The sequence below is a fragment of the Oryzias latipes genome, chromosome 2 (genome assembly GCF_053564925.1).
Source record: "Oryzias latipes strain Hd-rR chromosome 2, Olatipes_Hd-rR_3.1".
NCBI classification, from domain to species: domain Eukaryota; kingdom Metazoa; phylum Chordata; class Actinopteri; order Beloniformes; family Adrianichthyidae; genus Oryzias; species Oryzias latipes.
The window spans coordinates 26866334-26889404 of NC_136238.1; the positions used below are offsets into that span (position 1 = coordinate 26866334).

Consider the following 23071-nt stretch of genomic DNA (forward strand, 5'->3'; position numbering starts at 1 on the left):
ACACATGAGAACTCACACAGGAGAAAAGCCTTTTTCATGTAAAAAATGTAAAAAAAGTTTTCGTCAAATATTTCATCTCAAAAGACACATGAGAACTCATACAGGAGAAAAGCCTTTTTCTTGTGAAGAATGTAAAAAGAGTTTTAATCAAATATCTCATCTCAAAAGACACATGAGAACTTGTAAAACTTTCTCTTGACAATGTAAGGATTTAGTGTAAACTCTAAATTCTAAACTTTTATGATAAGAGGTCTACCTCTGTACCACAGTAGAAAGACTTTATTTTACAGGGGGAAAAGTTTTGTATCTCAAAAAATTTAATGTTTTAAAATACATTGTTAATGCTCAAAACTTCTGGGGTCAAACCCCAATGTTCTAATGAACTCCATAGCAACCTGAGCTTTCATTTCATGTACACAGAGCCACAGGCTGATGGCCTCCATACCATATTGTTGAAGTAACTTCATTAGAGGGAGGCACTAGTGAGTATTTAATGTGTAGAAACGAATTTTTCCACACAAAAAAATACTTTGGTTGTTTTGAAATATGATTCGCTTCCCAACAGCAGTTCGACTATAGAATGACAACGTTTAGGACTGCTGAAACTGCTGCTGTATTTACTTATTTATTCATGACATGTAGTTTTACTCATACTTTTTATTACTATTTAAATTTTTATGGACTTTTTGTTTTTGTAACTGCTATATTTCTTGTTTGGCTGCTGTAACAACTGAATTTCCCTCATATGATCAATAAAGTCTTGTCTTGTCATATCCTGATTTCTTTGACAACTTTTTAGGTTTTCATCTTCTTTAAGCCACAATTATCAAAAGCAACTAAGAAGAAGGAGTGCTAAAAGTCGGTTGGTCTATTACAGTGGTTTTCAACTGGTGTGCCGCGGCACACTAGTGTGCCATGGGTTAAAGACATTTTGATAAGAATAACGGTACCGGGATTTAGCCGTAGCTTCAGCTGTTTTAGGAAAAGTCCCGCCCCTTTAACTGTCTCCATCAATCATTCTTGGAGGCCTTATCACACGTCATCAGTCTGACCAATCAGAAGTGGTTAAAGTCTTCACTTCCTTGTTCTGATTCTGCTCATAAAGTCTCTCAGTTCCAACAAAAGTACCAGCTAGAGCTCGTCTTTAGCGGTTTACCTTTGCACAGAATCCGTTGTCAGACTGTGGAACAAGTGAACAAAACAATGAAGCTCAGAGACGCGAATCTTTCTGCGTTTGGCGGCTGTTTACATCTCCCATGATGCATTGGGTTAAAGTGACAGCGTCTCAGTGGACAATGAGTCATTGTTAAACGTCTTGAAACAAAAACAAACACACATCAAACAGTTTTTAAATCTTCAAACTTAACTTTTCTTAAATCTTTCAGAAAAAACAGCTGCAACTTCCAACTTTTTCTGCCACAATAATTATCACAAAAATGCATGTGAGATTGTGGAGGGACTGTAGATCAATACAGACGAGTTTTATACCTTTTTTTTTTTTTTTTTTTGGATGCTGGTGTGCCGCAGGATTTTTGTCAAGGTTAAAATGTGCCGTGGCCCTAAAAAGGTTGAAAAACAATTATCTAAGCCACAATTATCAAAAGCAAAAAAGTAAAGGATCAATACATTTCTATCTATGTGTAATTATTTTAGACAATGAGTTTCACTTCTGACAAAATATATAAAACTGTTTTCACAAAATAAATTATTTTAGATGTATCTGTTAATAGAAATGAGTTGTTTTGAATTATAAGAGCTAACATTTAGTAGAGATAACATCTAGTATAGTTAACATCTAGTAGAGATAGATATCGTTAAGATTTTATCTATTAACTCCTCTATTAACTCTATTAACTCCTGTTAACCCTTGTGTTAACCCTTTATTTGTAGGTAACAACTCAGATAAACAGTGCAGTTAAGAACCAAAATGCAGAGTATATCAAATTGCCTCCTCACCATCGAGAAATAAAACAATCTTGTATTGTGTGCTGGATAATGTATTATTGAGGCACAATATGATCTTTCAGCCCACTAATATTTAATCCGTGTTTTAACATCAAGGGGAAAAAAATCTATGTTTAATAGAATGAAAAGAAAAGCTAAAATATAACCAATGTGTTCGTGACTGAAAGATAGAATGAAGTAGACATAAATATGATGGAGAAATCAATAGAATCTGCAGTTTTGATCAGTTGTAACCCTTGTGCTATCTTAGATGACCCCAGTCAAGACCACACTCAAGTTGGCCCAAAGGCACATTGGCAGAGCAACATGTTGTCTATGAAGAACCTACTCAGCTGTGCTACAAATAACAACAAACATCCAAACCACAACGGTAAACAATCAAGACCAACACAACTGTCAACATCCAGAATCCAGCAAATATCCCAAACAGAATATTATTACCCACAATGCACCTGCACAGGTCCTGCAGCAGACAGGGTCTTTCCAATAACTTTATTAGTCTCATCTTTTTAAAACTGGAAAGATTTTTCTTCAACATTTAAAACAGAAAACAGGAAATGAAAATATTTGACAATCCAGTTGATGAGAAGCTGCAGAAAGACTGAAATCCATCAGATTGTAAAAACGTAGAGGTGGTCCTTTGATGATGATGATGTGATGAAGATCAGACGCTGATGTCACTGATGTTCTGGCTGTTGATGGGCTGGATGTGGGTCCTGGTGGTGCTGAAGAATGAAAGATCCTTCTACCTGCAGTCATTCCTGAAGGAAGCTGATTGCAGCTGTTCTCTCCTGACAGATGGAATGATGGGAAATGAAGTTCATGTTGAAGTGTGGTCCAAGCAGAACAGAAAGGTCTCACCTCAAAGTTTGTTTTTTTTCCTTCATGTGATGTGTGTCTGCTGTCAAGCACTTCTCACAGAAAACGTCACATGGTGTGTTGTTTTACATTGTTCTTTTTAATAATCATTATTAACATTGTTTTGTTTTTCGTTTTTTCATCATCATTTCCACAGTGAAGTGTTACAAGGAGCTTAGATGAAGCATATGATATATATCCAGTTCGCCACCAGATGCCGCTGTTCTGTGTGGTTTCAAAGCCCTGAATGGGTGGTTCATTTTTCCGGCACAATTACATGAACTCCAAGGGAAGCTTCATGGGGCTTCTATTCCCATCCCTACAATAAATACAACGTCGCTCTAAAAACACATTAAAATGTATTAAGAGGGTGGGTACAGAACACGCAGTGGCTCATGACATCTGCAACACCTCCAGCCACTTACAGCATCTAGTTAAAAGAGCAGAATATGAGTAAAAGGTGATCTACATCCTCCCAACAAGAGGAGCTTCAGCCATACATGCCACCATGCATGTCAAGTTATTATGCCCCACTTGAAAGGGGAAGGCATCCACGGAGTTTTATGTGCAGGACTTCACACACCATCCAGACACACTTTTCCTTTTGTTCCGTTTTATTTAATTTCCTGAGAGGTTTCAACAGTAATGGCGCGGTACTGGTTGTATGTGCATGAATGTATGGTGAAAAACCTAAACAAGACATAATATTTTATCAAATTACGACAATAAATCCAACAATAAATATTTAACATGAATCAACAGTTAAATTCATGACTCCATAATTAATTCAATTTGCACACGTAATTTGTTAAAAAGTTAACTTCATAATTACGGGAATTCATTGAAATACAGCAATACATACATTTCATAAAAAACAGTGCTTATATAAATGACATTCAATGGACTAAACAAACATTTAATGACGTGGCAGCTGACGTGGAAACGCGCAGCCGGCGCTAAACGCACAGCGGATCACACCAAGTATGCCCCGCACTACGACCGAATCTTACCGGCTGCCTCCGTGGTTTTGATGCCCTTAACCAGGTTTTTGGACTACTTTTTTGAGATGGATCGCGAGTTTACTGGTCGCTCTCGAGCCCTGCCTGATCTGGCGCTACGCATGCACTTCATCCAAAACGGCTCCGGTGCGCACAGCTGGGTCCTTAATTAACACCACGCCCATTACAGACTTAAACTTTCCTTTCCCTCTCTTTAATTTTTTTACTACTTACAATTAATTTTCCCTCAAATTTAACAGAATGTACTTTAATGCAGTTTTACTTTAGATTTTTTTATTTGATTTTCTCTTTTCTTTTTTTTTTTCTTTTTATGTTTTTATTTACTTTTAAAATAAAATCACTTGAAGCATCAGCTTCCTCAAGTTTGACCTAACAATGCAGGCAGGCAGCCACTGTCTATCCACTCACTCCCTGTTCCTTATATAAGGACAGACACAGCTGGACCAAATCCCCAATCAAACAGGCATGCACCTGTCAAAGGCAGAGCTGCTGGTTACACTATTAAAAAAGAAAGTGACCGTGTAAACCTGTTGAGTTCAATGTAATGTAGATGAGAAAGTCGGTGCACCAAACCTTTGTGCGGGTGCACCGGACTGACTTTCTCAACCACATTACATTGAACTCAACAGTTTAACACGGTGCAAAGATTGAGTCTAGAATCCTGGCCTAAGAGACACAACTATCACCACTACTGAGGGTCTTACTCCCCCCCAGAGGAGATGGGGTAGGGAACAGAAGATCAATGGTCACCACCTTATTATTATAAAAGATGAGTGTATGTAGTGTGTCGGGTGTGTGTTTACTAAAATGCATAGTTTAAAATAAGTGGGTTACCTTTTGTGAAAATGTAGAGAGTTTCATTTATTACCATATTTTCACAACTGTATTTTCTCCAAAATGTATGACGTGTCCTATGGTGCAGTGGGCCTAATGTGTTGTTGTGTGACTTCGGTAAAGAGGACGTAGGAGAGGACAGCATGAGAATGGCAAGTGTGGTCGTGAAAGAAGACGTACCCCAATTAGTACAAAGTGCAGGTGTGTGAATTATGCAGAACAACATCATTCTGGAAACCCCAAAAAAGCCACCAGTTATCAGCTACGTGGAGGAACATGGGAATCAAACAGCTGCCAGAGAATTCAACATCAATGAATCCATGGTACGCAAGTAGAGGAAGTTTGAAAACGAACTCCGAAAAGTCATGAAGATGGAGCTGAGTTTCCACGGAAACAAGGCGAGGTGGCCAGAGGTTGAAGACCAACTGAAACAATAGATTAATGACAAAAGAACAGCTGGTAGAAGCGTCTCTACAGTCATCATTCCACTGAAGGCAGAAACGCTTGCATTTTCAAAGAGGGCCGTCTTGGTGCTTTGTTTTATGAAACAGTGCTATCTGTCAATCCGGGCAAGGACTATGGTGGCACAGCAACTTCCAGTGGATTCTAATGAAAAGCTGTCCATATTCCGCTCATACTTTAGTAAAAAGATTGCAGACAAACACATCCAGCCAAGCCACATCACCAACATGGATGAAATGCCGCTTACTTTTGACATCACAATGAGTCACAATGTCAAGAAGAAGGGGAACAGCACAGTAGCGTTATGCAGAACAGGGCACAAAAAGGCAGCTTTTATTGTTGAGGGAGGCAGCGTCCGGTGAGTGATGCCTTGGGCTAAGTGTCTGCTTGCACAGTTCTTCGAGCTTTCACAACAGCCGGCAACGAGCCGGACTCTGACAATAACGAAAGGGAACCTGGCGTGTTTGATAGAAATTTAGCCAGGCTGTTGATTTCAGATACAGAAGATGAGGACTTTGATGGATTCTTGGATGCTGATTGATGACTGAAAAAATAAACAATAAATCACAACCAACTCAGTTTCTCCCGCTGTCCTTTTTTGAAATACATTAGCATGCATGTTTTACCGATATGTTTTAATTTGCCCGCGCCTTAAAACCTGGTGCGCCTTTTGTATGTGTTAAATACAGAAAATTCACTCATAACTTAAACTGCGCCCTATAATGCAGTGCGTCCTATGGTCATAAAAATACGGTATGTGTTTGACCTACTGAAGACTGAAAGACTCACATCACCTCTAACTGTCCTAACTGTGAAAGAGAACTACGACATTGTTCATTTCAATTATTTTACTTCCAAAAAAAAGGATTTAGATCTTTCTTGCCAATTTACAAGGTATAAAAGGTCTCCTTTTTTGTCTTTTTGTCCCTGCAGTCCTCCTTCAGCGTTATGCGAGTGAAGATGATCTGTGCAACCAACAGAAGAATCTAAGAATGGAACAGGAGGAATCAGAGCCTCTGCATATTAAAGAGGAACATGGAGAACCAGAACCTCCACAGTTTAAAGAGGAACATGGAGAACCAGAACCTCCACAGTTTAAAGAGGAACATGGAGAACCAGAACCTCCACAGTTTAAAGAGGAACATGGAGAACCAGAACCTCCACAGTTTAAAGAGGAACATGAAGAACCAGAACCTCAACACATTAAAAAGGAACAGGAGGAATCAGAGCTTCCACAGATTAAAGAGGAGCAAGAGAAACAAGAACCCAAAATGATTAAAGAAGAAAAAACAGAAGAAACAGAACCTATATTGATAAAACAGGGTCAAAAAGGGTTCTACATCAGTCAGAATAAAGATCAGCTTAATCTGAAGCAGGAGACTGATACCTTGATGGAGATTCCTACTTATGAGGAAGAGGAGAACAGTGAAGCAGATCTAAACAATCAGCAGAGCTTTAATGTAACTGATGGTCAGGATGAAGAAGGAAACCAACAAGAAGAATCAACATCAACTACAGATGAAGAGACAGACCCACAGAACAGAGATCAGAGGAAGAGGAGGGACAGAAGTCATGTCCAAAGTGTGGACGGCTCTCACATGTCAGCAGGTCAGTGTGTCTCTGATGTTAGAAAAAATCCCAATAAGACAAATCTTGGTAAGAAATACAAACAATCTCCAAAAGAAGAGAGATGTTCCTCTATCAAGTCTGGGAAAAACTCAAGAATAATTACTAACCCGTCTGACTACATGGAAACTTGGTCCGATGAAAGATATTATATCTGTAAAGAATGTGATAAAAGCTTTTGCAACAAATCTCTGTTCAGAATTCACGCAAGAATCCATGCAAAAGATAAGAGATTTTCTTGTAAAGAATGTGAGAAAAGATTTAGTCACAGATCTGTTCTCAAAACACACATGAGAATTCATACAGGAGAAATGCCTTTTTCTTGTAAAGAATGTGATGCATGTTTTCGTCAATTATCTAATCTCCAAACACACATGAGAACTCACACAGGAGAAAGGCCTTTTTCTTGTAAAGAATGTAGTAAGAGTTTTATTCAAATATCTAATCTCAAAATACACATGAGAATTCACACAGGAGAAATGCCTTTTTCTTGTAATGAATGTGATACAAGTTTTCGTCATGCGGTTAGTCTTAAAACACACATGATAACTCACACAGGACATAAGCCTTTTTCTTGTCAAGAATGTAGTAAGAGTTTTAATCAAATGTCTAGTCTCAAAATTCACATGAGAATACACACAGGAGAAAAGCCTTTTTCTTGTAAAGAATGTGATACAAGTTTTCGTCATGCAGCAAGTCTTAAAATACACATGAGAACTCACACAGGAGAAAAGCCTTTTTCTTGTAAAGAATGTGATACAAGTTTTCGTCATGCAGCAAGTCTTAAAAAACACATGAGAATTCATACAGGAGAAAAGCCTTTTTCTTGTCAAGAATGTGATTCAAGTTTTAGTTGCAGATCTAGTCTTCAGACACACATGAGAACTCACAAGACTCTCTTCACAAACAGTGTAAAAAAGGAGTTATTGTAAACTGTAAATTATAAACTTTTCTGATAAGAGGTCGACCTCTCAACCTTTGCACCACAGTCAAAGACTTTATTTACAGGAGGGAAAAATCTGATGGCCTCCATACCATATTGATGAAGTAACTTCATTAGAGGGAGTTACAAGTGAGTAATTGATGTATGGAAAGGAATTTTTCTACTAATTTATTGTTATAATATGATATTCATACTTTTCTAGGAATTCTTTTTAGGTTTTCATCTTTACATAAAAAGCAAAAAAAGTAATTGATCAATACATTTGAATCTTTGTGTAATGATATTAGACAAAGAGTTTTACTGCTGACAAAATATGTACAACTTTTTCACAAAATGAATTGTTTTAGATGTACCTGCAAATAGAAATGAGTTGTTTGTTTTGAGTCATTGGAGCTAATTCTTGAATGTCTTCATTATGGTTTAAATGTTTTTGTTATACTTTTTTAATTCTAACATTTAATGTGCTCAGTGAAAATTTAATAAATATATACATATAAACACAAAGTAGTGACTGCAGCATGTACTTTGTTAGGTCAATTAATAGGGGTGTAACGGTACACGTAGTTGTACCAAAACATTTCGGAATGGCACTTTCGGTTCGGTTCACCTTTGTACCGTTTTCGGTACAAAACGGTACAAAGTTTTCGGTATGTTATTTATTTTTTTGTTTTTGTCCTCCCAATGTATTAACTTTGCGCCGAGACGGAATTTATGGTAACCGCGAGTTTTCGCCGCATTAGGTAACAGACAGTTAGCATGTCTGTGCACTGCATGGTGGCGCAGTGGTTAGCGCTCTTGCCTTTCAGCAAGAAGACCCCGGTTCAAGTCCTGGCTGGCGGACATGAAAAACAACATCAAAGGGGGACCTTTCTGTGTGGAGTTTGCATGTTCTCCCCGTGTATGCACCGTCCAAAAACATGCATCATAGGTTGATTGGCAACTCTAAATTGTCCCTAGGTGTGAGTGTGAGAGTGAATGGGTGTGTGATTGTGGACATTCTACCCTGCGACAGACTGGCGACCTGTCCAGGGTGTCCCCTGCCTTCGCCCATAAGTGGCCGGGATAGGCTCCAGCAGCCCCGTGACCCCGAAAGGGACAAAAACGGAACCGAAAATGAATGAATGAATGAATGAACAGTTAGCATGTCAACTATAGCACTACGGGTAATGCAGACGTGAGACCAGAACCTGAGGACCCACCCATCTCCTTACGCTCTCCTGTGTGGGAACACTTGATTTGTTGTGAGCATCCATGAAGGGAAAAGACAGTTGGATAAGTCAAACACAGCGTATTGCGCTGTAAAACATCTAATCTGCTAACGCACTTAAAACAGCATCACCGGATTGTCTGTGGAAAATAAGTCTGCTATTTTGGAGGAGATAAAGGTAAAGGTTACCAAATACAGAGCAACAGGATGCATCCCTCTTGATGCTAACCCTCTTGAATTGGGAAGAACCAATGAGACCAGCTATAAGCATATTGCAAAATTGGCAAAGAGGTATCCGCTGACTATTCCCTGTGGACACAGCTACTGCAGGAAGTGTCTTCAAGGACTGTGGGATGCAGAGGAGAACGTCCACAGCTGTCCTCAGTGCAGGAAGACCTTCACACCGAGGCCTGTTCTGGGGAAAAATTTGATGTTTTTGGAGCAGTGGCATTCAAGAACACCAGCAGATCTGGAAATGCCAGTAGATTTGGTTTGAATGCTAAATCTTGGTCATTCCATTGTTTTCCAGACAGTTTCTCATTTCTCCACAACAGCATGTTCACCTCCATCTCAGCTCCTGGTTCCTCCAGAGGAGGAGTGGACCTGGATCACAGAGCAGGTGTTCTGTCCTTCTACAGCGTCTCTGAAAGCAGGACTCTCCTCCACAGAGTCCAGAGACGCTCCATGCTGGACCGGGGGGGGGGGGGGGGGGGGGTGATGTTGGAGACACAGCAGAGTTCTGGAAAGTCAAAAGAGTTCCTGAAAGAAGAGAAATGTTTGTTTTCAGGGATTTCTCTGCTTTGGATAATTTTGAACTAAACGTTTGAACTGTTCAGATTCTGTGTCAGAAATAGAGAGAAATGAAAAATCTGTCCAATCAAAGAAATCTAGTTCACATCCCTTGCAAGAAGGTTTTGACCAGTCCCAAGGAAACTAATCTCAAACTTGCTGCACTCAATGTCAGATCTTTATGCAACAAATCATTTTTAATCAATAATCTTATCTCTTCTTTTAATCTTGATTTTATGTTTTTAACTGAAACATGGCTTGACAAAAACACAGGAAACATAGTTCTAGTCGAATCAACTCCCCCCAACTACAAACATGAATCGGAAATACGAGAAAATAAAAAGGGTGGAGGCGTTTCTGCACTGTTTAGAGATAATATTGCAACCCGCAGACTATCATTTGGTGTGTTTTCATCATTTGAGTATGTGTCCTTTAAGATTGAGTTAAAACAAACTCCTCCCTTACTCTGCATAGTTATGTACAAACCTCCTCAGCACAGCCAAAGTTTTATTGATGATTTCACTGAAATGCTCTCAGTTGTGTGCACAGACTTTGATGGTCTAGTCATTACAGGTGATTTTAATGTTCATGTTGATAATGTCAATGACAGAAATGCAAAAGAGCTCAATGCTGTCCTTGAAACCTTTAGTCTAATTCAGCATGTGAGTTGCCCCACCCACAGCAGAGGGCACACTCTGGACCTGCTCATCACAAGGGGGGTTACTATTTACAATGTCAGTGTGGTTGATGTCGCCCTCTCTGATCATTTCTGTGTATTCTTTGACCTGTCTGTTGCTCCCAAACCACCGCCTGGCCCTGCAGTTGTCCAAAGGAGACAAATAAATGAGAGCACTAGGGCACAGTTTGTAGAAATGATAAACCCTGAAAACGTCTCTGGTGCCAATGTTGATGAAATGCTGAATTCTGTTACTTCTAGCATCTTGAATGTTCTGGATGCCATTGCCCCTATGAAAGTTCAATTGAGAAAACATAGACAGAAAGCTCCCTGGAGGAACGATGATCTGGTCAGGGCACAGAAAACAACAGTGCCGCAGAGCCGAGCGAAAGTGGCGCAAGTCAAAACTCCAGGTTCATTATGGAATATATAAGGCGGAGTTGTACGCTTATAACCAGATCTTATGCAGAACAAGGGAAAGGTACTTCTCTGAAATAATTGGAAGTTGCAGCAGCAACTCTCGTATCCTGTTCACAACAGTTAACAGATTAACTAACCCTCCAACCCAGCTACCAATAGAATTGGTTTGTACACCTAAATGTAATGAGTTTGCTGTATTTTTCAATGACAAGGTTCAGGGCATTAAAAAAGCCATCAACTCCACAACACATATAACTATCGAACGGCCACCTACTCACTCTAAGCTGACTCACTTTGTACCTGTCACTGACCAAACTGTCCAAGAGACCATCACCCGTCTGAGCTCGTCTACATGCTGCCTTGATGTGTTACCCACTAGATTTCTAAAGTCTGTCTTGAACAGTGTGTTGCCATCAATCACTCAAATAGTTAACATGTCTCTTCAATCTGGAATATTTCCAGAGGCCTTAAAAACTGCAGTCATTAAACCCCTCCTGAAAAAGAGCGGTCTTGATCCCACTGTACTGAATAATTACAGACCTATCTCTAATCTGCCATTTTTAGGAAAAGTCCTTGAAAAAGTTGTCTACCAACAGCTCACTGACTTTCTCTTATTAAACAATTCGTTTGATGTTTTCCAGTCAGGTTTTAGACCCCATCATAGCACAGAAACTGCTCTTATCAAGGTAACCAATGACATCCGCCTGAACACTGATGATGGCAAAGTCTCCGTCTTAATCCTGCTAGACCTGAGTGCTGCCTTTGATACTGTTGATCATGGGATCCTTTTGCACAGACTCCAAGACTGGGTTGGCATCTCTGGATCTGCCCTAAGTTGGCTCAAGTCTTATCTAGAAGACAGGAAATATTTTGTTGAAATTGGGAGTTGTGTCTCAGACTACATGGGCTTGAATTGTGGTGTGCCCCAGGGATCGATCCTGGGACCCCTTCTGTTCAACCTCTACATGCTGCCACTAGGGCAGTTAATACGCAGTAATAACATATCTTATCACAACTATGCAGATGATACTCAGATCTATGTGTCACTGACAACAGGTGAATATGGGCCGGTGGATTCTCTCAACCACTGCCTCCAACAGATCAGCGCGTGGATGCAGAACAACTTTCTCCAGCTAAACTCAGACAAGACCGCCTTGCTGGCTGTCTCTCGGCGCCGCGAGGCTCTGGCCTCCGACTGCGGCTGGCTTGGCGTTTCTGGCTGCCCGGCCGCTCTGGGAGGGGGGGCGCCTACCGCGGCCGGCTGGGGGGCCGGTCGCTCGGGGGAGCCTTCTCCCCCGGTTGTGCCCATCCGCCCGCTCCTCCCCGCTCTCACCCAAACAAATATTGCACACAGGCACATAGGGCCCCGGGATCTGGATGGGAGGGGTATGCTGGCGGGGCTCACTGGGGATGCCCCTCTCTGGGTTCTCGTTGGCACCCGCCCTCCTCCCCGCTTTTTACTTGCATATTAGACACTGATTCATCTAGGGCCTTGTGGAGAGGGTCTGGTGGAGGGGGGCACGGTGAAACATCCGTGCTCACCTTTCGCTGGCCCCCCCACAATTTTAACTTCCTCTGTAGACACACACACTGCATGCTAGCAGCACACACACAGCAAATACACACCACTCACAGAGGGACTCCGGAGTGGGGGGCTTTGCGGCTTGGCAGCGGTGGATCCCCCCACACTGGTGACCTCCTATTTTACCTGCAGCACACACACAGCACTCCCACACCTCCATACATGGGTGGGGTCGGGGGGGGGCGGCCGGTCTTCACCCGCCTGGTCCTCTCGGGGCGGCCGGGCTTATGGGTGTCCTGTCGGCTGCGGGAGGGGTCGGGCATGCGGCGCTGGGGGTCGGCCGGCTGGGGGGGGGGTTGCTGCTTGGCGGCGGGGGTAGGGAGGGTAACCAGATGATTGTGAGTATGTGTGTGTGAGTGCATGGGTAGGACCGACCTGGGGGCTGGCTCGCTGGGACCCTCTGGGGCTTTCCCTCCCCATCACAGAGAGGGGAGGGCACTGAGAGGGTTGGGGAGGGGGGGTCAGATATTATGGCGGGGGGGGGTGGTAGTGCGTAGGGTTTTAGGGGGGTGGCTGTGGCTGTGTGGCGATCCCTGGGTTGCTAAGGTCGCGGGCCTGGGCTGGCTTGCGGGGACGGGGCGCCGGTCGGGTGGTGGCCGGCTCTTGGGTTCCGGGGGCCCTGGCTTCGTCCCTGGCCTTTGTCTCGGTGTCCGGCGCCCGGTGGCCCCCATGGCTGCCGCCTGGTACGGCTAAGCGCTCCTGTCTTGTGGCCTGGGGGCCGGACACTGGGTTCGCTTGTGCCTCTGGGCATTGGGGGGGCCCCTGTAGGGGGGCCCTCTCTGTGCCTGGCTGGTGGGGTGGGCGGTCCCCTCCTCCTCCCCTCCCGGGCTGCCTGGGTCCGGATGCTGGGGGGGCTTCTGGCCTGGGGGCCTCTCCTCCCCTCTCCTGGTCTGGCTGGTCTGGCTGGGTAGGATCTGGCTCCCTTTATGAACACACGGTTCACGTCGGCAGCATGCATGTATCTCCACCCCCACGTGCACGTGCACACTCCACACTGCTCCCTGTCTGCTTCATCCCTCCTCCTTACCTACAGTGTATTGATGGACAGTTTTTTTTTCTCGCTCATCTTAATGTCAGATTTTCACCTTTGATGTAACATTCGTCTTTCCAGCAGATCTGGTATAATTGTTACAGCTTAAATTAATAACTTAGTCAAATCAGTGCTTGTATCCCCCAACTTTTCACCTTTCTTCCTTCTACTCTCTTCCACCCTCCCCTCACATTCTTCCCCTCTCCCTCCCCACACACACTAAATGTAACAAATAAATAAAAAATAATACGAAAAAAAGGGGTTTATACAAATCTACACTCTAGTTTCTTGAAGCTATATAACCTCTTTTTGTAATAGTAAAACCTGTCCAACACAAAAAGCCTTCAGCTCTAATCTGTTTGCTCAGCTGTTGGACAGAACAAGTTAAAAAAAAAAAAAAAAAAAAAAAAGACCGAAGTTATTGTTTTTGGCCCACAGAAACAAAGAGAAATTGTCAGCAGCTACCTTCATTCTCTGTCTCTTAAACCCTCAAATCAAGTCAGAAATCTAGGGGTAATCATGGACTCTGACCTGAACTTTAACAGCCATATCAAGTCAGTAACATCAGCGGCATTTTACCACCTGAAAAACATTGCCAAAATCAAAAACATAATCTCTAAGCGAGACCTGGAGATACTTATCCATGCATTTGTCTCCAGTAGGTTAGACTACTGTAACGGCCTGCTCACCGGCCTGTCCAAACGAGCTGTAAAACAGCTTCAGTACATCCAGAATGCTGCTGCTCGAGTCCTGACCAGAACCAGGAAGTATGATCACATTAGTCCTGTGCTCAGGTCTTTGCACTGGCTCCCTGTACCTCAAAGAATAGACTTCAAAGCAGCTCTGCTTGTGTACAAGTCTCTCCATGGCCGCGCACCAAAGTACATCTCTGACATGTTAGTGCCATATGAACCATCTCGTACTCTGAGGACCTCAGGGACCGGCCTCCTGTTGATTCCCAGAGTCAGAACTAAACAAGGGGAATCAGCGTTTCAATATTCTGCAGCTAAAATCTGGAACAGCCTCCCTGAAGGCATAAGACAGGCCTCTTCTGTGTTCATGTTCAAATCTAGACTTAAAACATTTCTGTTTAGCCGTGTATATGACTGAAAGGTCCTATCTGCACCTTTCTTTCCTTCCTTTCTTTTTAAATCTTTTTTTTTTTCTCCTTTTCTTTTAAAGTAAATTTTATGTTGATTATTTCTATGATGTATTGTGATTTTAATGCATTTTCCTGTTTTGTGAAGCACCTTGAATTACTTTGTGTACGAATTGTGCTATACAAATAAACTTGCCTTGCCTTGCCTTGCCTTGCCTCTAGAATGTGAGACACTTTTGAACATAAATCTATGGAGACCTCTGGGGGTCAGTGTTTAAAAAGAAAAAATGATGATAAACGGTCCACAGATTGATGAATTGTGCTTGTTCATTGCATGTGACTCCACCCGTCCCAATGCCTCTCCGGCTTTGAGATACGAATCTCCCAAGAGACACGGTTCTCATGAGTCCGGCAGTCCGCTTATGCAGAACAGGTGAATGGACAGCGGTCCAAAGTGTCCTCCGTTGGGTTCACTGTAACAACAAGAGGAGTATTATTTTGTTGTTCCTATTTTTGTTCCTATTCTTACAATCCACTTTATGTCCCGTGTTGAATTCTACTATTAAAATGTGGGAAACAAATGTTTATCAAATACAAATCAATCCAAAAGCCTGGAGACTGGATGGCCGTGGTCCTCCCTTTGACCTGGAAAGTGGTTGCCATGGCTACCTGCACACTCACCAAGCTGGAACTTAGAAGGCAAGGCAAGGCAAGGCAAATTTATTTATATAGCACAATTCATGTACAGAGACAATTCAAAGTGCTTTACATAAAAATTAAAAGAAACAATTAAAAACAAATAGTAAAAATGTGATCATTAAAATAAAATTAAAAGATAGTAAACAAGATTTGAATTTAAAACAAGCATAAATAAATAGTACGGACATAAACTTTTGAATACATATTAATTAAATGCTGCTGTGAACAGGTGAGTTTTTAACCTAGATTTAAAGACACTGAGTGTTTCAGCAGATCTAATGTTTTCTGGAAGTCTATTCCAGATCTGTGAAGCATAGAAAGTGAATGCAGCTTCCCCATGTTTAGTTCTGGCTCTAGGGACTGATAAAAGACCAGATCCAGAAGAGCGGAGAGGTCTGGTTGGTACATACTGGGTCAGGAGGTCAGCCATGTATTTTGGTGCTAAACCATTCAAAGCTTTATAAACTAGTAACAGGACTTTAAAGTCTATCCTCTGACAGACAGGTAGCCAGTGTAAAGACCTCAGAACTGGACTAATGTGGTCCACTTTCTTGGTCCTTGTGAGAACCCGAGCGGCAGAGTTCTGAATGAGCTGTAGTTTCCTGATGGATTTTTTTTGGTAGTCCTGTAAACACACTGTTACAGTAATCAAGTCGACTGAAGACGAAAGCATGCACTAGTTTCTCCAGGTCCTGCTTAGACATCAGATCTTTAATCCTTGAGATATTTTTGAGATGATAATAGGCTGATTTTGTGACTGCCTTAATGTGTTTATCAAAATTTAGGTCTGTGTCTATCAATACACCCAAGTTTTTGGCCTGGTTGGTAGTTTTTAGTTGAATAGATTGAAGCTCTATAATGACGTCCAACCTTTTTTCTTTAGCCCCAAAGACAATAGCCTCAGTTTTGTTTTTTGTTTAGCTGAAGTAAATAATGGCACATCCAGTCATTAATGTCCTCAATGCATTTACCAAGAGCCTGTACAGGTTCTCGGTCGCCTGGTGTCAGTTTAATATGTATATCTGTGTATCATCTGCATAACTATGGTAGCTAATGTTGTTGTTCTTTATCACTTGGGCCAGTGGGAGCATGTAGATGTTAAATAAAAGTGGTCCCAGGATGGAGCCTTGGGGTACTCCACATGTAATTTCTATTGGCTCAGAAGTGAAGTTACCAATGGACACAAAATATTTCCTGTTTTCTAAGTACGTTTTGAACCAGTTTAATACTGGCCCAGTGAGACCCACCCAGCTTTCCAGTCGTCTGAGTAGTATTGCATGGTCGACTGTATCAAACGCAGCGCTGAGGTCCAGTAGAACTAGCACTGACATATTCCCACTGTCTGTATTCAAACGTATGTCATTAATCACTTTGATCAGGGCAGTTTCAGTGCTGTGATTCTGTCTGAAGCCGGACTGGAAGACATCATAGCAGTTGTTTTTTATTAGAAATTCATTTAGCTGATAGAAAACAGCTTTTTCAATGATCTTGCTTAAAAATGGCAGGTTTGATATCGGTCTATAGTTGTTCATTTGAGTTTTGTCTAGACTGTCCATTTTTAGAAGAGGTTTAATTACAGCTGTTTTCAGTGGATCTGGGAAAACGCCAGATGTTAACGACAAGTTGACAGTCTGGAGCAGGTCTGGTTCCAATGTCTTTGAGACTTTTTTGAAAAAGCTTGTGGGTAGAATATCCAGACAGCAAGAGGAGGAGTTTAGTTGCGATAGAATGTCCAGCAGTTTTTTACTGTTTATGGGTTGAAACTGAGCCATTGGATTAATACTGGTTTCTAGTGGATAGGGTTCATATCTTGAACTTGTAGTTGATGAAACTATTGTTTGTCTAATGTTTTTGATTTTGTCCCTGAAGAATTTGGCAAAGTCATTACAGTTTTGATGGAGTAAAATTCTGGTGCCACGGACACAGGGGGTTTTGTCAACCTGTCGACTATATTAAATAGGACCCGAGCATTATGGGAGTTTTTGTTAATAATTTCCGAAAAATAGGACTTTCTTGCATTGCACAGTTGTAAATTATATAAGTGAAGTTTCTCTTTATAAATTTCATAATCTACATGTAGTTTAAATTTTCTCCATTTGCGTTCAAATTTCCGACATTCTCTTTTTCCATTGTTTACAATAATGGAATTTCTCCATGGAGATTTTTTCCTACCAGAGATCACCTTCACCTCACTAGGAGCAATATTATCCATGATATTTGACATGTTGGAATTAAAGCTGTTAACAAGTTCGTTGACTGAATTCCCTGAGAGGGGAGGAGTCAGGGAGAACATCTGATTGAACATCTCACTAGTATTTTCAGTTATATACCGTTTTGTGATCTCCTCCCTTAAAACATTTGTGTATACTGGAATAATGCTCTCACAGGAAACACAGCTGTGATCAGACAGACCTAAGTCATATAGAGTAACCTTAGTGATGTTCAGACCTTTGGAGATTAATAAATCAAGAATATTCCCCCTGTTGTGTGTGGGCTCTGTTACATGTTGAGTCAATCCGAAATTGTCCAGAGTGTTTATCAAGTCCTTAGTCCCTTTGTTCTCAAGATTTCCATAATGGATGTTAAAATCTCCAGCCATGATTATACAGTCAAAATCAAGACAAACTATGGACAGCAGTTCACTAAACTCTGTTAAATTCTGCACAGTATGTACGGGGGGCGGTAGATATTTATACATATGCTTTTGAGTGAGGCCTTCAGCTGTTTGGCTACATATTCAAAACATGGAAAGCTTCCAAAAGATAACTTTTTACACTGAAACATTTCATTAAACAAAACTGCAACCCCCCCCTCCCTTTCTGCTTGTTCTTTCTTTACTAATAACACCATAGTTGGGAGGTGCTGACTCTGTGAGAACGGCTCCACTGCTGTTCTCATCTAACCAGGTTTCAACTAAGAACATAAAATCAACTTTGTTCTCAGTGATAAAATCATTAATTAAGAATGTTTTTCCTGCTAAAGACCTGACATTTAAAAGTGCTAACTTAAGAGGTCTAGGAGCAATAATATTTTCATTTACCTTCTGTTTCTGGAAAAGTGCAGAGGAGATGTTTATCTCTTTTAAAGTCCTTCGTTTGCGTTTTGGCCAGATTACATTCCTCCTGTTAGTGACAATTACAGAAATGGTGTGTGTTTCTAGAGAACAGGGTCCCAGGTTTTTCTGGCGAGCATCATGACTGTTGGTATTTTCACAGCTTGGACCCTCAACACATCAAACATCTGACTGCAGGGACAGGATATGATGTTGCACAGGAGAGGGTGGGGTTTTACGTCGTCCCTTCAAACGTTCTGGTGACAGAATTATGGAGGACGAAAATGGATTGAAGGATAGAAGAAGATAGAAGAAGAAAAAGAGACCAAAATGATTGATAAAGCAGGTTTTCCAGGGAAATCCCACAAAGTGCTTTCCAAGCTAGAACTAAGAATATCCAGCATGCATTTGGAAAAACTCCATAGCTTCTTGTGGAAAATGATGAGTCATTGGAAAAGCATTCTCTGAATGCTCAGAAAACTTCCTCTAAGGTTGTGGTTGTTTGGAGAAGTCCTCCTCTTCAAAGAAGTTCTCCTGACCATCTTCAAAGCCACTTTCTGCTTTTTCAAACGCTACTGTTCAACAAAAACTTGGTTTCTGCCACCAAACCAACCTTAGACACTGAAACAGAATGAATCCAATGCAGAAATGTGTTGACACCTTTAATTCAAAGCTTCAATCAGTTTGAATCTCATGAAGAACATTTCAAAAATCCACATTTGGATCAGGCGTCTTCATCAGAGCACAACTCATGTTTCCAGGACTGTGACTCACCAATAGATCCTCATTTCCTTTACACAATCTGTTTCCATCATTTGGATTTTTCATAAAAACTTGAGTTAGAAAAGAATTGTTGCCCCAAAATGTCCAGTTTGAATAGTCTACAGTTTGTTGTGTTTGGTTGCTAGGTAACAGGGTCTTTAATGTCTATGATGTCATGGTGTCTTTCAGAGTTGAACTCCTGAATATGACGGTAAACATTTGGATTGAACAAAAATGGGATTGAAGCTCATGCTAAATCCTGATCTCAATGCTGAAAAAACCTCCTCCTAGATTCTGGTTGTTTGGAGAAGTCCTCCTCTTCCAAGAATTCCTGAAAAAAGCCCTCATTTCTCCTGACCATCTTCAAAGCCACTTTCTGCTTTAGTTTAGTCCAAACTTGCTTTATGCTGACAACATTTACAGCTTGAATCCATCTGAAGAATCCAAGGAAACAAACCAATCTAAGTCTGCATTCATGCCACTTCAGAACCAACAAAGCACGTTTCCAGGACGCTGACTTACCAATAGAACTTGGGATTTCCTTTGCAGAATCCTTCTCCGTGTGTTTTCCTTTGTTTTTCTCCCCAAAACCTAAAGCAGAGATTTTTGCTGAGCTGCAGAACAAACGTCTGACTGCTTTAACCGCCGTTGATGGTTTGTTGTGTTTCCCTCTATAGCTGCTATGGTCTTGGTATGGTTGCTAGGTAACGCTGATGATGACGCTGATGATGATGACGTCAGAGTGGCCTCTAGAATGGACTTTTTTCTTGTGTAACCAGGAGCTGTAACCTTTAGGGCACTAGGACCCAGAAAGAGGTCCAGGCAGTGAGGGTGTTCAGTGACGTCACTCCTCAGTGACGGACATGCTGGACACAGCAGACTGCAGACCAGCCCACACCAGCAACACCATAATGAAGTTTGCAGACGACACTACTGTGGTGGGGCTGATCTCTGGGGACGACGAGACGGCCTATAGAGACAAAGTCCTGAAACTGTCCAGGTGGTGTCAGGCTAACAACCTCATTCTGAACACCACCAAGACCAAGGAGATCATCCTGGACTTCAGGAAGAACAGAGCAGATCCACCCCCACTCTACATCAACAGAAACTGTGTGGAGAGGGTCGACAGCTTCACCCTCCTGGGCACCACCATCTCTGCTGACCTCACAGGGTCTAACAACATGTGTGCAATATCCTGACTTCTGTGCAATAACACAATATCTACTATGCTGCTCTCACAGCAACTCCACTCATTCCATTCTATTTTGTCCATACATATTTAATATTTAACAGTTTCTGTACATATTGTTCATTTTTGTTAGAGATGTAAATACAGTTATTCTATTTTATTAATTTTAACTTCATCACTTCAAGGCTGCTGCAGTTTCATTGTATCACCATCTACAATGACAATAAAGACTCTGATTCTGATTTATTTCTGGAAGACGCCATTTTTGTCCCTAAATGTTGGATTCAGTCTGAATTCCAGTCCCACTCCCAGCATTCCTGCTCCTCTTTAGCTCCTCCTCTTCCTCCTGATCAAAGTTTGAAGCCCAGAGCCAAAAGTGCGTCTGCAGCTGCTTCTGCTCCAGCAGCCGCTCCCTCTGCTCCTCCTGCCTCTCCTCCTCTGGGAGCTCCTGCATCCTCCTGCGCTCCTCCCTGTCCTCCAGCATCATCAGGAGGCTTTCAAAAGGCTTTCTGGAATGTTCCAAAGCAGAAACCTTCATCATTTGAAGATGGAGGAAGACTCCAACACTGACAGACAGACAGACAGACAGGAAGTCTCCTGGTTTTTCTGCTTCAGAAGGTTTTTGGGAAACTGCAGAGTTTTCTTTGTGGAGCTAAAGAGCTGCTGTCAGTCTGCTTTGGTCCATCAGGAATGAAGGTCAGGACTGAGAGGAACCTGAAGAAAGTGACTCTTCATCATCTGCTGCTGAAGAAGACAGAGGAAGATCCACTGTGAGAGCAGCTGCAGAAAGCTTTCTGCTGTTTTTCTCCTCTGAGAGAGTTTGGAGTTCCCAGCAGTTTGAGTGGAGCTGAAGCAGCAGAGCTGAAACAGACGTTCTTCTGCTCCCATTCAGCATGAACGGACAGATCCACTGAAGGCCGGCCTGAAGCTCTGGCTTCCAACACGTCTGCATGGATCCAAGCGTGTGCAGTGTGTGCTGACATGCTGTTCTCTGAGGAACATGTTGGTGTCTGACTGGATCTGAGGACACAAACAGCTGCTGACATCTGAGAGGGTCAAGCTGCAGAGTGGCTCCTCAAAGCTCACGTCTCTGTGACAAACATGATGCTGCTTCTGTCTGTGCTCCACCACTAAAAGGACTGTCCAGAGTTGGTCCTGATCCGGTTCTAGTCTTTCTGGCTCCAACTTCTCTTTCCTGTCAGGAACCCTTCATGTTCTCTGCCTTCCTCACATTTCTGTCTTCTCTCTGGGCTTGAAGCCCAAAAGGAGCTGAAAGCTGCTGACTTCAGTCTGATCCCATGTTCTGGATCATCCGTGTTCCTGAAACACGCTGCTGGACCCGTGATCAGAGGAACCCAGGAACCGGAGAACTTCCCAGAACATGCAGACACATGTGGAACTGTTCTGATCATCTGTGTGTGTTGACAGTGAAGGAGAGCTTTGTCCTTCAAGAACTTCATCTTTGAAAAAACTTTATTGACTCTGACAGAGTTTCAGTTTGAATCCATGTGGTTTTCATTCTTCCATTGAAGTCGTCTCCAGAAAGTAAAGATCTGCTGAATCAATGCTCCTCTGAGAACTTTGGAGCTATTCTCTGCATCTGTTCCACACTTGAATGTGCAGAAGATCAAAGCGCCGGACGCTCTGAGCTTCAGCGTTCCAGTCAGCAGCTGCTGAACCAAAGCCAGCAGCAGGTGAGGATCTGGGCCTCAAAGCAAACGGACAGAAAGATGAATGGAAGAAGGGATGGAGTCCCAGTGTTGAAGACATCAGCTGGAGAAGCTCTGAGGCTCTTTCAGGTGGGCGTGGCAGCGCTGCTGCTTTCCAGCAAACCAAGCAAACTGCAGCATCTGTGATCTGAGAGGCTGTTGGTGAAGAAGAGCATCATCAGCATAGAACTGTGGGCCGTTTGGGTTCAGAAGAACAGCTTCATGATGTGGAAAGAATCTGTGTCCTTCAACAGGTCCAGAAGATCCCAAACATGGAAACTGGAAGCAGTTTGGATTCCGGTTTCTTCCTGAACTTTGAGGATCCAAATGCTGAAAATGGAAGCTGACAGAAAATGCAGCAGACTTTACCAATGTGCTCAGAACACTAGAACATCCACAGAAGAAGAAAACACTGTTCTAGTGGAACATCTACAACTTCTGTCCATGATTCAGAGGAACTGCAGAAAGATGACTCCTCCCACTTTGGGTTTGGTCAAATATAGAACAGACAAAACAACCAAATCCATTAATCATCATCACCATCGCCATTATCATCTGCATCCTCATCCTTTTCATCATCATCATCATCATCATCATCATCATCATCATCATCATCATCATCACCATCATCAGATGATCTGTAGCTGGAATGACAAGGAACTGGAGTTTAGAATCAGAGACATGAAGGTTTTTTACCTTTCACAATCTGTAGATGTTCTTCAATTACAAAGTCGGGACTGAATTCTTTCTTTTTCAGCTTTATGGTTTAGAACATCCATGTTAAAAAAGTCTCAGACACAGCAAATGTTAGGAGACAGATTTTCTTCTGAACTTTATTGTTCATGCTGTGGAAACAAACAGTCTCATTGATCAAAGAGATTTTCTCTGATCAAATTGCCCATTTGATCCAGTTTTTCTTTGGATTGGATGAAAATGTTGTTTCCTAGAAAGGTTCCGTCTCCAAACGGCTGTTCTTCCTCCAAGGATTCATCTTTGTTCCAGTCATCCTGTCTTCCTCACTGCAGCACTTCGCAATCAGAGCAGCAGAACTGGGAGGGGAAATCCCTTTCTGCTCAAGCTCCACTCATTATGGCTCATGCAGGTCACCTGGGTTTCTGCACTTAATCCTTTAACTCCTGGATCAACCAAA

General features: G+C 42.2%; 1 protein-coding gene and 1 long non-coding RNA gene across 2 annotated transcripts in view; one reads left to right on the forward strand and one right to left on the reverse strand.

The window, feature by feature from the left end:
- Positions 1–23071, reverse strand: part of LOC144987124 (uncharacterized) — a 319301-nt gene that overhangs the window by 91064 nt on the left and 205166 nt on the right. The window lies entirely within an intron of this gene.
- LOC144988522 (uncharacterized) lies at positions 2833–8211 on the forward strand. Its single transcript, XR_013652452.1, has 2 exons — positions 2833–3337; positions 4224–8211. It is a non-coding gene; the product is annotated as an uncharacterized LOC144988522 (long non-coding RNA).